Here is a 12,593-nt window from a genome sequence, read left to right as displayed (position 1 = left end):
CAGGTGATAATTAAATATAAAATCAAGGCAAAACAGATGTGTGGTAAATTCTTGGCACCGGTCTAGTTTGCCTAAGTTTTAGCATCGCTTTCCGGCAGGCCCAGCCCTGCTCCTGCCTGGATCACCCTCCCGCGCCCTTCGCCTCTCTCAACGCTGCCTTTAAAGTTTCAGTTACCATTACAACATCTAAATGTGGAAAGGTTTAACACTTGATTTGGTTTTGTTCAAGTTAAAATCCAATGCTGCAGTTCACTGCAAAACTTTTTTAAAAGATCCATAAACTTTTTATGCACTTCTCGGCTCAATACCGGTTCATTTTTCTTTGATGACATCAGTGCAGCACTGACTTTCTCTTGTGCTTTATAAAGGGACTAAACTACTGAGAACTTTCAATAGTCCCATAAAACGAGGCCTATACCCCAAAAGGGGAAAGTGAGCAACATCTCAGTTCTCTTCCCTTCTCACCACCTCGCCAGCTGTCAAAAGAAAGTTGCAAATGGCAGAGCTTAAATGGTAGACTTTTAAAAAAATTTAGAAATCACAGAAAACCTATAAATGAATCAAAGCTAGAACATGCATTGGGTCCCATTAACACATCTCTCACAAACTGGAGGCTGCACGGTCTGTTTGAAGTGAGTAACACTGGACTTTTTCCCTATAAACCTGATTTATCTGTGGAAAACCCCATCTGTTTAAAGCGATTGATATTGGACTTCACCCCTACAGACCTGAATTAACTCTGGAAATCTCACTCCAGCATACAAAGACTGACAAGCCTGTATTAGCCAGCCTGCTCTTCCTCAGAAAAGGACCGGTTTTATTCACTCTGCTCTGTGCTGGAGAACAAGGGAAAGAAGTGAGCGAGGGTGAAGTCTCCTCTGTCCCCACTGCTTGGGTTACGGGTGCAGCTGCAGCCTCCAGCCACACAGGGACACGCAAAGGTCCTCCGAACACAGAGCATATGGTGGTTTCCCCTTTCTATTATAATTCCTGCTGTGCAGCTGCATCCAGCAAAAACACAAGCCATTCCCAACACAGGTGGTTTTCCCTTCCTTTCAAAGTGACCCTTACACCCCGCTGCACCACCGCGCTCAAAACCATGATCTCCCTGTGACCAGTGAGCCTGCCAAAGCTGCAGAGGAGCAGGAGAAATCTGCCCAAGAACGGTATAAGCTACTGCTATTTGTCATATACGGAAGTGTATAACCAGATGCCATGTCTATACTAAGGACTGCCGGGTTTGGCTCAGGAGCAGAACCACAGCCACCAACACAAACCACTAAACGCCCGACTTGTGAGAACCCAGAGAAAAGTGCAGCAATGCCAGGAGCTTGGACGACACTGCTGCACTGCTCTCTGCTGTCCCCGGCGCCACACAGATCAGGCGCACCGATGGGCAGTCGGATATATTTTCTAGCTTTAGCTATTAAAGATTGCTACAGATAAAATCACAAATGAAATTAATTCCAGCCTGTGCTCTGCATTACAGAGTTCATTTGCTACTGAATTGATAATGACCTGTACATAAGGCCATCCTGATTCCTCTGCTGGTCATCTACATGGGGTTGACACACAAAATTCATTGCACTGGAGAACACGTCACCTTCAGGAGCCCGTTTTTAACTGGGGAGGGACATCAGAAGAGTCAGGGAGCTTGTGGGAACACGTCTCCCACATTAACCTCACCCATCCTGCATCGAAGTATATGAATTACAGAAGCCAAGGGAAAGACCGAAAAGAAATTGCATAAAACCTAGTTATTTTAACAATCTATTTTGCACAGTAATTAATCAAATCAGCCCGCTCAGGGGCTCCAAAGATCCTAAGGTAAACTTAATTCACTGTAATTGAATTAAACACTATTGAGCTAAAAGTTACAATGCCTAGCAAGAAGGATAAAAAATATCCCTATAAAACCTCCGGACTTTCAAAAGCAAGCAGAGAACTAGGAGTTAAGCAGAGGCCAAGCTGAAGAACAAGAGGACATGCACTGCAGAAATGACAAAAATCAGAGAATACCACAAAGACAAATATGTTTATCTCCATTCTTCAGTCTAGGTTTTAACACCTTAAAAAGAACACCAGGTGAAAGATACTGTATTTTTCAGGGGTATATTATGCCAATGTATAGAGCTGACTGTCGGTTTCCTTTCTTTAATGCAAAAGTCTGAAGTCAGTTTTAAGCTAACAATTCTAATTTCCACTGTACAGGCAGAACAGAAATGGTCTATTTTGAATAAGGTATTTTAAAGCATTTATAATGTAAACAATTTATGCAACCGTATTAATGCATTTTTATTTTATAACTGCATACAAAGATTTTCATGTATGGAAATGTCCTCACCCTGAAACAATTCAATGATTTGTTCATGTGAACATGTGTGGCCTGTGGATTGCCTGTGAACTATTTGTCCTAGATACTGTTTTGATTACTTGCAATTCATACTTTTCTCCCTGCAACGCTTGATTAATCACCTCCATCTCATGTTATTGTTCTTACTTGCTGACAGGATGAACCCCAAAGAACTTTCATGTTCACATGGCTGGGACAAATACTCATAACTACATACCTTTGCATGATTATCTGCTACCATTTCTTTCCTCTAGAACATTCCCTCCATTAAACACTTACTATTAGGAACACTCAAAGTGAATAAAAAGCAACGTCAAAGCTAACAGGCATTCACAGGATTTTTCTAACCAATGCTCACAGTCATCTTTCTTTTTTTAAAAAACAAACAGCGTCAGTGCAGAGAACAGGTAAACAAATCAAAAAATAACTCCAGAACATTATCTAGAATGCAATTAAATCAACAACATTTCTACTATAATATTACATGTAAGAAAAAAAAAAAAGAAAAACAAACAAAGTTTTACTGACAAAGCGGAAAAACAATCTTCCTGGGAAGATTTCCTTTTAAAAATAAAGCAAAACCCAGAACCTTGCGTACTTTCACCTCCAAAAAGTAGATGGTAGCTACTACTTGTATTATTACTTGTATTATTACTAAACTTTTACTCAGAAATACAGGCTCAATAGCTTCTTGATTTGTCAGGAGAATGAGAAAAGATAAACAACTCCAAGTGTTCTGAATAAATGGCAATTTAGCAGAAATACAGTGTTTCCTTGAATGCTCTTTTGGCTATGAGCAATAATGCTGCCACAAAAATCTGGTTTGCATCATCTAAATGCTTGAAAAAAGAACACATAATTTAGGAAAAAAATGATGGCTGCCACTTAGCCATAAAGAGCAGCACTAGTGTCAGAAATAGCTTTTCTATGATATTTTTGTTCATGTTCTGGGCTTTTTCAGCAGTAGAAGTAATTACAGTGGTTTGTGAGGGCAGTGTTTAGTGCTATTACCCTTTAAACACTGTACACAAACACTGAGCCTGACTCCAGGAAGGTTGAGTGTGGCCACAAGCCGGGCTGTAGCCACATCCTTGCCTTCCAGCCCCCAAGGAGCCCCAGCGCTTTCATGAGAAGTAAAGGCTGTACTCTAGAAAAGGTGTGTTGCCTTTGATCCCATTTCTTGTCTGTTTGAAAGAAACTTTCTTTTACACCTTATATCATAATTTTACGCACAATATTTAACGTGGAAGGCATGAGTGGAATGACTCACTTCAGTTTCATAGACTGGATATTATTTCCCTTTCCTTAAGAAATGGAACCCAGTGCCAAATCTTTTCCCCTTTTCCTATTTCCATCTCCAGGAAGATCCTTCACAAACCTGAGAAGCTTTTTCAAATAAAGACATCCCTGTATACCTAGAGATGGGTTTCTGAAATGCTATCACTCATAAAACACGTACTGATGATGACAGCGGGGGCATAAGCAGATTTGAAGCTTAGGATGCATTGGGTGAGGCTTTTCCACCTACATTTGAGGAATTAGCCTCTACCGGCCTAATCCATTGCAGTGACCCCTTAGAGGTGATGTTTGAAATGGCTCATAACAGCCAGCTGGGAGATCTGCAGAAGCTCCAGACCCCACTGTGATCCCTGAGCTCATGCAGGGCACACATGATGCTGGCAGCTCCATCTACACCCACCCAGCCTTTCCTCCCGGGGACAGCAGGTCCGCACCAGGACCAGTCTCCTCTCCAGCCAGCAGAGAATGCAGAAAGATCACCCGGTAACAGACACCGCTTCAGCTCTTATTTACTGCACAAAACTTGATTTTACTTTGGCATATAATCTGTGATTAATTCAGATGCCTGGAGAGAATACATAAGCACTCAACCAAATACCAGCTTGTTCTGTTTTTACACAGCCTCCTTCTGTAATAATTTTCTAGGAAGGTGCCTTGGGAATTGGTTCTTTAACTTCCTTCCAAGGCTCAGAGGGACTCAGCTGTATTGACTCTTCAACCACCTGAAGGAGCCTGAAAATGGCCTTTTGCACCTGAATGACAGGCAGGACACAAGGAATGCAGGAGTTTCTGCAGCTCTCGTGTAACATGAGCCACTTCCTACAGAAATTAGTGATAATAGAATGCATATCACATGAATCTTCTGTTGTGTTTTTAACCCTTGCTGGGAAAAAAAAAGAAGTTACTAGTAAGGGCAGTGCACTTTGAACATGAAAAAGCATCACCCTGCACCTAGCATTAGATGATGGGGATGACCCATTTATTAACAATTGCCTTGGCTTCGATTACAAACCTTGCTGGTATTCTCTTCCTTTTACCACATTCAATCAGCCAACTGCAACAAAGTCAATATTCCAGTTTGCATAGTTTATAAACACCAAATATACTTTATGAACAAGGTGGCTGATGCATGGTGCGTGGTCACTTTAATGTTTAGGTGGGAAATCAGCAAAGACGCAAGGAACACCATGGGACAAGCTTCTAAATTCAAACAAGAAATACTACCTTTCTAATCAATGGATTAAGTGCCCTGTAACTGGCTTTGCACAAAGGGCGTGTCTGCCTAATTGGGCTAATTGCAGAGGAGCATATTGAGCACCCCACATTCCTCAGCCCAGACAACAGGTAAGTGGCACACCTAATCCCTTTAAATGGGATGCCTGGTGTTGCCTGCAAATCTGTTTATACAGTTTAGCAAACGTGAATTAGTATTTGCTGGCATAAATGCCCTGCTGTGCAGACCTTTGTTAACTTCAGGCTACTTCCTTTTTCTCTTAAAGCTGTTAAATGAGTCAATCTGGCCTTAATACGTTTCACTGCTGTGTCCACTACTTATCTTTCAAGACTATTGTTTTCTAATGCATCCTCATAAACGTCTAAGGAGTTCCTCATTGTGACAACAATTTGTTCGATAATTACAGGTTCACATGAAGAAAGACCAATATGCTCTGTGGAAAATCAAATATCCAGATGGGAGGTGAAGGGAGGAGAGATAAAGACAACCTCAAAGTACTTAAAAAAAAAATAGGTCTCATATAAGAAGTCTAAAAGCATTGTAGCATTCTCATAATTACAGAAACAGAAAATTAATTAATGGCAATGCATTTTACATAGTCTATTAGGGGTCTACAGGGATACTGCATCAGGAGAAAGATTATTTTGTGTAGTCTTTGCATTGTTCTTTGCTCTCAAGCTGATCGAAAACAGCATTTGGGATTAAGAAAGTATTGAGTATTCACTCCTCTGAATCCAAGGTTATGGAAGTTGAAGTCTGTGCTCCAGCTTACAAAACAAACACATTTACAAAGGACCTAGTAACAAATTATCCTTGTATCCTTAGCTCCATTATCTCTAACATAAAAAACTTAATGAACGTTATGGCTTTTATGTACCAGGAAAGAAGCCACTGAAGACCTCAGTTAACTTTTGAGATCCTAGTTAACTCTTCAAATATTAGCAGTTGCAGGCCTGCCATCCAAATGAACACTCAAATCATATATGCACGTGTAGATTTCTCCAAGGACTAAGTTTATGACTGCCAGCAGTGGCTTTCTGTGACCTGTCAAACTTACCTTCTGACCCCCTTACCCCCTTTATCACCACCTTGACAAGAAAACAATTTTGCCAAACCCAACCGTGGTGTTCAGCAAGATGGAGAAGGAGACAGTCGCCAGCCTGGGCTTCCCTCATTTCTGCAGCTGCAATAAAACATCACCATCCCCGTGTTTCTAAAATCTTCCCTCTGCCCCTCTGGTCGCTGGAGCAAGCCATGCCCATCACCAGAAGTCCTCTGTCACTTTAAGAAGTGAAACAGAAAAACCTGTACCATTTTTATACTTTTCTTCATTCTTTTCAACCCATTCTAACTCCTTCCCCCGGGAGTCAGCCCTCCACCAAAAGTTTCTTTCAGTAAAGCCCTAGCTCTCTCTATTAAGCTTACCCACCCCTGCTTCGCCTTAACACTGGTTTCTTTGTACTTGCCCCATGAACTGACCAGCCACACAGCACAATAGCTACAATTACTAAATTACACTGCCTGTCACTGCCTTTTGTGTCACACCTCTAACAGGTGTCATTACCATGATAGGCAAATTGTAATAATCCGTTCACAGCTCCCACAGCCTTAATAATGTATTTTTTATTATTATTTTATTTTACATAATGTATGTGTGAATAGGGCACGGAATCTGAATGGCTGGTAAGTGTACAGGACTGAAAGGTTGAACTCTGTGGACCGCGGACACGAACAGCAGCATTTCGGACCACAAAACCGAACGCTACCACATCCCTGAAACTATGAATACACGGACATACATTAAAATAGTAATACTAATAAATGCGGTTATGGAAAACATCAGTTTGAAAACGACGCATACGACGCATTTGGGAGCTGAGGCTGTTCCCCCATCCTGAGCTCACCCAGCTGTGCCTCTGCGCTGTGTCACGACAGGTACATCAGGACACGCTCTTCTGAGAGCCCTTGTAGAACTCAAATGTGTGAGGAATGCATAAGAAAGCATTGTGGGTTATAAATTCTAGGAATGTGGCAATTTAAAGCAAGTTTTGAGTATAAATTTAATACAAAAATGTAACGAGACCCCGATTTTATGAGTCACACACAAAATCAAATGTTTAAGTAGGGTTCAGCTAAACCAATAAGAAGCTTCTTTACATAGGCCAATGGAAGCTGTTATAACCTTTAAAAGTGATAAATATACCGATATATTGCTGTCTGCTGTTTTCTGAGGCCTCACTCATTACTGTGTTATTCCAGTTGTGCTGCACCACAAATCCACTGACTTTATCGACTTCTATAAAAGGTCACCTAGTAGCAAAATGGGTTCCTAGAACCCAGCCTGATAATGAAGGCACTGACAGCCCTATCAACACAGTTTGGATTTCCTAGGTGCAACGCACAGTTAGAAATAAAACTGACAAAATTTCACACCCTGGCAATGTAAAACCCGGAGTAAAAAGAACTGAAACTGTGCCGGTCACCCTTAGTAGAGAATCTCGCCTCTTTAATTCACACTGCTAAGAAGCTCTGGGTAAACAGAAAGGAATTTAAACAAGTTCTGGTGGATAAAATTGTTTTCTTTTTCCTTCATTTAGCCATTGAAATCCAAAGTTAAGACCTTTTCAGCTTTACAGGGTATTGTAACAACACAGATGGTGGTTCTAGCTGTGAGAAACACAAGACGAGAGATGGCCTAAGAAATCTCATTACAATTCAGTCCTGGTTTAGATGCTAATACAGATAAGAATGATGGTTCTTGTCTTCCTGAAACACCATATTTCAGAGTTCAAGTGAACTTTGACCTATTAAAGACCTGGCATGTAATTTCCATGTGGGGCAGGTAGTGATAACCCAGACAGAACTTTTCACACTCTCTTGCGAGTCATGAGATGTTGCATGTCTGAAGTAGATGGAAACAGTCTGATCCAGGACAGATACCTGTAATTTACACACCTAAGAAAATAGAAGCTAAAAGATTTTTCTTTAGCTATCATGAAATAAAATTCATGAAAAAATATTAAGTACATGTGTCTGACAAAGAGGCAATAATGCAATCATTTTGCTAGTTGCACTGCCTGAACACCAAGGCAGTCTCAGAAATGGAGTCTGTGTAGCAACTGAATGATCAATTCCCTAAAAATGCAGGCTAAAGAGGCAAGGCACTGGCTGAAATGAGACAGTCTCTGCTCAGTAAGAGCTTTTGACTTTGGCAGTGGTGTAGAAACAAAGAAAAAAATAAAGTAATAAAGAGAAAAAGAACTTGACTTTTCATGCACTGCAGTTGGAAGGCTAGAACAAATCTTCTTCAGGACTGTTTTCATTAAACTCTCCACTATGGTCAACCTCTTACGTGAAATGACCCTTCTGATCAGGGCAATGTTACCTACATGCCCATTTTTGGCCAACAAGTTGACCATCATTTCTGCCTCTACAACACCCATTGAAATTACCACAGCTAAGTGCAGGAATTCCACTACACAGTTGTGTTTCTGCCACAAGTTCAGCATTTCCTTATACAGCTGTTTCTCAATGTGATGCAGCTGAAAGGAGATCTGTTGTGCCTTATCCCATCACCCCATTCTTCCACCTTGCACACAGAACTCAATAAGTTTCCAAACAGGACATGCTTCAGGATGCTCCTGCCCTAGAAAACAACAGATCCCTAAAACTCACAGCATGCATCACAGATGTCAACCTTTCAGATAGGAAAAATAAAAAAGTTTGGATTCTGACATTTCTTCTGCCAGAGGGACACACTGTAAGGCACTGAGAAAGTAGGTGAGCTACTTTGAAGCACAAGCCCTCTAGGCCACATCCCATTTTAAACTCTAACATCACCATCAAACTGTAACACAAAAAGCTAGCAGGGACCAGCGCTATTCATAGGCAGGAAAAAAAACCCATGCCAGCTGGGACATGGAGTTGCAGTCATTAGACAGACCCCACGATAACAGTATGGATTTGTGGCAGGAGAAAGACGATGGAAAAAGTATGAACAAGATGAGGGTTTTACCCTCTTTAGCCTACACTGTAATGAAGACGTCAACGTCATCAGTATGACAGAGAAGTTGCAGACTGAGCTTATCACTCGTGGTACAGACTTTTATGATCTGCAGAAGCTTTTATAACACTTGTAAATATTACTTACTCTTCTGTTGACCTCAGGTATGGGAACTGCATATTGAGGAGGAGGAAAACATAAAACTTGGGTGCTTAGGAGACCCTACCTTACTCTTGATTCTTTACCACATTTTCTAGAGTTAGACAAAGAAAGCAAACCAGAGTTGGTATCACACACTGTGATAACTTGGCAGACGTGAAACATAAAAGCAACACAGAACCTGCCTCGTGATGTCTTGCACAATCTTTGTGAATCACCTGTGAATCATATGCCCCTGAAATACAACACCAAACTGAATCGGAAGCACCTTACTTCTCCTCTCCGTATTTTAAAAAGGGTGTTGAATAACTAAAGAGTACAGAGAAGAGCCACAGAAAAGATTTACAAACTGGGGGCAAAGAACCCTATTTTAGAATGAGTAATTTAAGGAATTTAAGGAATCATAATAAAACTAGAAAGAAGTTTAGTTATGGTACTAAATATTTACATGGCAGAAGGTTCCACTCACTAGTGCAGTCTCCAGTCTGTCAGGAAAAGGAATATGAAGAATTTAGGACTAAACCTTGAAGCCGGAAAACTCAGATTAGAAATAGGGTCTTCTACTCCTTTAAATGCAGACTGATGCACTATTGGAATGATTACTAAGGAAAGAGCTGACTTCCCCATCTCTTGATACCTTCAAACCAATGCCGGATGTTTTTCTGAACAACATATTTTTATGCATACAACTTACTCAGTTAAACACTGAAATAATTAGGTGAGATTCACTGGCTTTCTTTTATACAGTGGGTGAGACGATTATTTAACAGTCCTCCATCCTAAAAATCTAAGAATTTATGAACTGTGTCAATGTCTGACCATTTTCCTCCACCAGGTGTGACAGCAGTTTCTCTCTCCACTTCAGAGATACATTTAAATGCAGAGTTATGAAATTGCTCTCCCTCCCCAGGGCACACGCAAGACAATGGTCATGGAAAACTTTCAGTAGATAATGCCAAACCTGAATCTACACAGAGCAGATCCAACCTTTTCAATAAGGCCCTTACGAATAGCACGTAAATATGAAGAAATTGGGAACAAGAGACTAAGTGGGTACAGAGTCATGAAAACAACCCTCTTCATTCAGAGGGCCTGAAATTAAATTCCTAGGAAAGAAAAGAGACCACTTGCAACGTAAATCTCTATACAGCATTTATGCATCATTGCAACGGTGGATTATTTTTGTAAACAAAACAAAACACTTTAATAAATATCCTATGAAAACCTTACTGGACCTTTTTCTTATTTTACAAAGTCTAATGTGAGCCATCCCCATTGCGATCTCTGGGCAACAGCAACTTCCGAAGCAAACGTTAGACTCCATCTACCGTACTAAGGCCCCAACTGAACACGTTACTGCCATACTACCCACCCAGCTCCCTCAAAATGAAAAGGTTTGCAGCGGAGCTATAACTTTTCTCAGATATGGTTTGAAATGACAGATGTACGATTGGGAACACAAGCTCATTCTCAGGTCTACAAAAGAGGGTAATCTGTTTTACATAGATTTCATTAGAATCAGCCCCTATTTGCATGATCACAAACTAGCAAAGGTTCCTTTAATAATTCCCAAGCGCTACTTAAGAATTGTATGTATGTATGCATATATATAAAAACAGAGAGAAAAAAAAAGAGGGAGAGAGAAATTGTGTGTGTCTAGGTGTACATACAAAAGATACATAAAATCTCACAGTGCCTTATAAGGCTGTAGGAGTTATTTCAAATGTTTTCCATGATGGCAAATACGTTACTCTTGAATCTCTCAGTTCCTCACTAGCATTGAAATGAACAATCAGTTTTAACACATTCTGTCATTGCTTCTGCAAGTTCAACAACGAAGCCTTAGATCTACCACACTTTTAAATATTCAAGCACTGTGGTGTTACAGTGAAATTATTGAGAAAAGTGTGCACGTTTATCAAAATGTGCAGCCACTTGCTTAAACAAAACCTGGAAAAAATTCCTTCCATGAGCTTTGATGGTCTGGAAAATAAACATGTAATTTTATTTTGACCTTTCCTGTATATGTTATCTATCATAACACACTACTTAGCAAACTGCATGAGACAGAGGAAGGTTTTTTGCATTAAATCTGGGCTAACCAGTTTTGTTCTGGTCTCCTGATTTATTATGTTAAGTACTTACCTGACATCAGACTGAAATGAGACTATCGATAGTAGAATCCAGTTTTAACGAAAAAATACATGATCTAGGAAGACTTGCCTCTTATAAGGACACATATGAATATATCCAGCCTTTGGTTCAAGCTCAGCATGACTAGAACAAAGTTCTTCAACTTTCTACCATCCCTAACTCTCTCTGTTACCTCTTTTCTCTCCTCCTGCAGTACCATTGCTGTTTCTGTATCAATCATCTAAGCATAAACTTCAGGTCCCTTTCACCAGTCTAGGTCTAAAATCTTATAGATTCTTTCTAGGTAACACTGAAATACAGACTCTCCTATCAACTGATAGGTAAATCTCCTGTCCAGGCTTTCATCAGCTTTTGCATTGATTACTCCAATAATCTCTTCCCTGCCCTTGACAAAAACAGTCTTTTCCTTGTCAGTGATTTGGATGACTTATTCCTCTCTTTGCAGTGCTTCTCTCCACTTCCTTCACTCCTGCTTCCAGGTGCCATTCCTTTCCCACATCAAATTTCAGTTACTCATCTTCAAGGCCAGGTAAATTGCACTTTATCAGTATTTTTTTTAGTATATCAGTCAGGCTCTTGGCAAGTATGTGTGACTGGCCAGAGACCAGCTTCTTGCCAGACAAATCTGCAAGTAAATACCCATTTCCCTCTCTCTCACTGCTCAGCACACTTGGGAGAATTTTCAGATCCACCTACCATCACCTTCCTATTACCTTTACAATTACTATTTCTCCTTATAAACTTTCTCAATTAGAGAATCACAGGGTTGGAAGGGACATTAAGGATCATCTAGTTACAACTCCCCTGCCATGGGCAGGGACACCTTCCACTAGACCAGGTTGCTCAAACCCCCATCCAACCTGGCCTTGAATGCTTCCAGGGATGGGGCATCCACAGCTTCTCTGGGAAACTTGTTCTAGTGCCTCCCCACTGTCATGGTGAAGAATTTCTTCCTTATATCTGATCTAAATCTACTCTCTTTCAGCTTAAAGCCATTATCCCTTGTCCTATCACTACGTGCCTTTGTATAAAGACCCTCTCCAGGTTTCTTGTAGGTTCCCTTTAGGTACTGGAAGGCTGCTGGAAGGTCTCCTCAGAGACTTCTTTTCTCTGGGCTGAACAACCCTAACCCTCTCAGCCCGTCTTTGCAGGAAAGGTGCACCATCCCTCTGATGATCTTTGTGGCCTCCCCTGGACCTCTCCAACAGGTCCCTGTCTGTCTTTTGTTGCAGGCCCCAGAGTTGGACGTAGAACTCCAGGTGGGGTCTCATGAGAGCAGGGCAGAGGTGGAGAATCACCTCCCTCGACCTACTGGTCACTCATCTTTTGATGCAGCCAAGGACACAGCTGGTTTTCTGAGCTACAAGCGCACATTGCTGGGTCATGTTGAG

General features: G+C 40.9%; 1 protein-coding gene across 4 annotated transcripts in view; it reads right to left on the bottom strand.

The window, feature by feature from the left end:
- The window catches only part of VTI1A (vesicle transport through interaction with t-SNAREs 1A), a 264,780-nt gene that overhangs the window by 160,006 nt on the left and 92,181 nt on the right, over positions 1-12,593 (bottom strand). The window lies entirely within an intron of this gene.

This window comes from Patagioenas fasciata, chromosome 8 (genome assembly GCF_037038585.1).
Source record: "Patagioenas fasciata isolate bPatFas1 chromosome 8, bPatFas1.hap1, whole genome shotgun sequence".
NCBI lineage: Eukaryota > Metazoa > Chordata > Aves > Columbiformes > Columbidae > Patagioenas > Patagioenas fasciata.
The sequence above is the reverse complement of the archived record's forward strand: the minus strand, read 5'-3'. Positions and strand labels throughout refer to the sequence as shown.